Consider the following 4,347-nt stretch of genomic DNA (forward strand, 5'->3'; position numbering starts at 1 on the left):
GAGGAAATAAACCACCAAACAGCAGCTCGCAAGGGGAACGATGTGACGTCAGCAAAGAATTGACAAATAAAAATGAAGGAAAAGAATGGGAAACGTCCACAACGGAGCAGCTCAGCACCACGTTCAGCCAACAGCAGAGTGGCGCAGCGGGAGCGCGCTGGGCCCATGGTCGTCCAGTCGGTAGAAACCAGCTCCGACTTATCAAGTTTACCGCGGATTCGAGAATTGAAGACTTTGGCATTCTGTAAACTAACTGGAGTGTTGAATGCATGGGATGTTCGCAAGGATTTTGCCAGAGATGGAGAGTTCCGGTATAAACCGAGGCTGGATAGACTGCGGGCGTTTCCATGGAGCGCTGGAGATGACGGAGGTCTTTGTAGGTCATATCAAATTAACGGGGGCCGTTCAGAATAGTAGGAAACTGTCCTGACGTGTGTAAACCGAGACAGCATGAGAGGAAGAACTTCATGCAGATGGCGGCTGGAAACTGGAACCGATGCCGGAGTGGCTAGTGGAGACAGGTATTCCAACAATATAAGAGAATTGCCTGGACGAGCACCTGAATCATCAAGGCACGGAAGGCAATAGCTGATAAGTGAGATTCTTTTCTGGTGGGATTGGTACTTGACTCTCAACATCGACGTGACGGGCCGAAAGGCCTGTTTCAGGGTTGAATGATTCTGTGATTCTATATTACATTTGTTAATCGCATTAAAGGATTTAATTTAATCGTGTCTTGGAGAGAAGGATCGCTTAGGATATAAATAGACAGAGTGGTGAGTGGACTGAGAACACTCAGTGTGAACACATCATCCGACGTGTTTTGGTGTGTCCTAGTTTGTTGTGAGAATCTGGTTTATAGTGACAGTAGGAAGCTGCATTGGTCGGTCCATCGGGAAAATGTGAAAGACAGGAAATCCACCCTTGATCTACTGGACAGCCCAGTGTGAATAATAATTTTACACTCTCTCTTCGATTTAAATAATTTGGGGAATTCGTACCCGAGTTGGCAGGTTAGGCCCCTCGGACTGTAGAAGTTCTATGAGATGTTTACACCTGATATTTTCGATGAAAGAATATTAAGTCGATTAACTACGATCATCGGAAATCGAACCTGCGTCAATTGCCTGGAAGACAGATATGTTCACCATTATATCACCATCGTTCCATCATTCTGCAGGAGACTCGTGTCCTGAACTGTCTCCAGTGGTTTATGACTGTGACTCGCACTGCTTTCTGAATCTGGTCACTCTGATGCAGTTCCTGTTATGTCAAGTTGTGGTCGCCATCCTCCCACAGACCGGAGGTAAGTGAGTAAAATCACTTCCAAATTCGAAGAGCTGCACATCGTTTCCTGCCTGTCGCATTACAAAACCGGAATAATATATATTCCGATACCACCACCAATTCCTCGTTAGTATAGTGGTTAGTATCCCCGCCTGTCACGCGGGAGACCGGGGTTCAATTCCCCGACGGGGAGATACAAATTTTACTGCATTCTTCAAGCTGAATACTGTCTTAAAAAGACAAATAAAAGAGGACAAAGTATTCGGTGTTGAAGCGATCAGTCCATTGGACATTGGGGAGGTGAAATAGCTCGGACTCTTGTGAGCTGAACCGCCTCTTCAGGTCAGTGAAAGCCGAATCAGCCGCGGAACCCCAACAAAAAAAGTTTGGTAGGCGAGGTAAGTCGGTAAGGAGCGCCGCCACTCGACTGTAATCCCTGATAAAACGGCGATAACAGTTTGCAAACCACCAAAACGGCTGAAGTTGATTGCGAGACGTGGGTCTGGGCCATTCTTCCAACGCCCGGACCTTATCAGGAGCTGCCCTCACCTGCCCGTTCTCGATGATATCGCCAAGGAGATGACCAAAGGGACGTCGAACTTACATTTCTTGGCCTCCACAACTAACCTGCTCTCCCACAGTCTCTGGAGGACTAGTCGGACAAGGTGAACGTGTTTCTGGGGGCTGCTAGAAAATATTAAGATGTCATCTAGGTAGACGAACACGAAGCGTTTAATGAAGTCCCGCAGCACATCACTGATTAGGGCTTGAAAAACGGCGGGGTATTTGTGTGGCTCAGACGTGTATTAAAGGCCGTCTTCTACTCGGCTCCCTCCCTCATCCTGACTAGATGGTAGGCGCTACGATGGTCCAACTTTGAGAAGATGGTGGCTCCCTGAAATGGTTCAAATGTCGAGTTAATCAAGGATAGTGGGTACTTATTTTTAACTGTTATATTGTTCAGGCCTCGGTAATCAATACAGGCACGAACTGACCCATCCTCCTTCTATCCAAAGAAGAAACCGGCGCCTACCGGCGAGGATAAAGGTCGTATAATGCCCGCCGAGAGGGACGCACTAATGTATTTCTCCATGGCCTCTCTGTCCGGTCGGGATAAGTTATAAAGACGACTGCTAGTTAACGAGGCCCCGGCCAGCAGGAAGATAGCGCAATCATACGGGCGGTGCGGGGGCAGGGAAAGAGCCCGTTGTTTGCTGAATACCTGTCCCAGGTTATGCTATTCTGCGGGGACTCCGGACAAGTCCAGTGGTTCCAATACAGGCGGGGTGTGTTGTAATTAGAGGAACTGGGAATGATTGAAAATCAGACGAGGGGATTAAGGCCCATTTAAGGAGGTAATAGCAAGATGGGGAATAGCCAGACGGGCCTATGGCAATGGGTTAAACTTCAACTGCCACTTTTCAGCCCTGTTTTGCATCCTAGCGATGTCCCGAATTAAACTCTGACAGCCCTCCACACTATCCAAATGTCCCCAACATTTGTGTTATCAGCAAATTTAGTAACGTACCCCTCCAATTTCTCATCCAAGTCAGTTATAAAAATCACGATCAGAAGGGGTCCCTGAAAAGAACTCTGAGGCAGATCGCTGGTCACTGATATCCAATCTGAATATGATCCGTCTACAATAATTTTTTGCTATCTGTGGGCAAGCGAATTCTGGGTCAACAAAGCAATGTCTCCTTGCTTTCTTAGTAAGCCTTGCATGGACTACCTTATCAAATCCCTTGCTGAAATCCATACAATCGCCAAGGTCCTTTTGCATAGTGAATAGTACCTGTGCTGTCTCCTCTGGTTCCGCACACACTTTTCCATTGTCACGGTTCATTGATCCTATTTTCTCACATCTTATCCTCTCGCCCTTCACAGACCTGTCGATTGCCTTAGGGTCTTCCTTAAACTGCTCGCCAAGGCCTTTTCATGGCCCCTTCTCCTAATTTAATTTTCAAGCTCCTTCCTGCTAGCCTTATCATTTTATATATCTCTATCAATACCTAGTTTTTTAAACATTTCGTAAGCCTTTCTTCTTGACTATATTTTCATTATGTGTATACCATGGTTCCTGTACCGTAGCACCTCTTTTCTGTCTCATTGACACCTATCTATGCAGAAAGCCACGCAAATATCCCCTGAACATTTGCCACATTTCTGCCATGCATTCTCCTGAGAACTCTGTTCCTTCCAAGTCTCTGCCTGATAGCTTCATATTTCCCTCTTACTCCAGTTAAATGCTTTTGTTACTTGTCTGTTCCTATTCCTCTCCAATGCTATGGTAAAGGAGATAAAATTGTGATCGCTGCCTCAAAAATGCTCTCCCACTGTCATGGTCCGGATCGGCGTCCCTTTAAATTTACTTTGTTTATGATACGATCCGGACCGTTGACTCCCTGTTTCCCTTTGGTTCCCTGTTTTCCCGTGTCCTTCGGGCTTGGTGATTGGAAGCAATTTACTCTCGGCTGAACCGGCAGTTTATAGTTTCCGGCTTTCAGCCGTTCGGCGCGACAGCGTTTGCAAAGTCAGCGAAAGTACTGCGAGCCCATGTCATCTGGCCGGAGCAAGCCTAGTCTCCTCCCGGAGCAAGTGCCAGCAAGCCGCCTTCCCTTGGCAGTACGGGTCAGTCAAAGTTAACCCGCTGTGGTGAGTCATGAGCTCGCCGCGGCTTGAAGGGTACTTGAGCCCAGTTCTAGGTCTGTCCATTAATGTGTGGTCTCCGTATCCATGTCGTACGTCTAAAAGCGATCCCGGCCTTGTACCAAGGAATACTGGGTCACTGTGTCAAGAAGTTTCCCGACTCCGTCATGTGTCTACGGAGGATTCCCGGCTCAGTGTTTTATGTCCTGTGTCTGAGTCTGTGCCGTGAATAAAACAGAATTCCTATCTCCAGAGGCTCCAAGTCTCAAGTCCTGGCCCTGCCGGCTCCAAGTGCCGAGTGCTGAGCCCGGCGGCTCCCAGTGCCGAGTGCTGAGCCCGGCGGCTCCAAGTCCCGGGACCTGGTCCCGGTGGCTCCAAGTACTAGGTCCTGGCCCTGGCGGTCCGTGATTC

The 4,347-nt window shown here is 48.1% G+C and overlaps 1 non-coding gene across 1 annotated transcript; it reads left to right on the plus strand.

Annotated features, from left to right (window-relative positions):
- Window positions 1-1,408: 1,408 nt before the first annotated feature.
- On the plus strand, window positions 1,409-1,480 carry trnad-guc (transfer RNA aspartic acid (anticodon GUC)). Its single transcript has one exon. It is a non-coding gene; the product is annotated as a tRNA-Asp (tRNA).
- The last annotated feature ends 2,867 nt before the right edge of the window (window positions 1,481-4,347 follow it).

Source organism: Mobula birostris, chromosome 28 (genome assembly GCF_030028105.1).
Source record: "Mobula birostris isolate sMobBir1 chromosome 28, sMobBir1.hap1, whole genome shotgun sequence".
Taxonomy (NCBI): Eukaryota; Metazoa; Chordata; class Chondrichthyes; order Myliobatiformes; family Myliobatidae; genus Mobula; species Mobula birostris.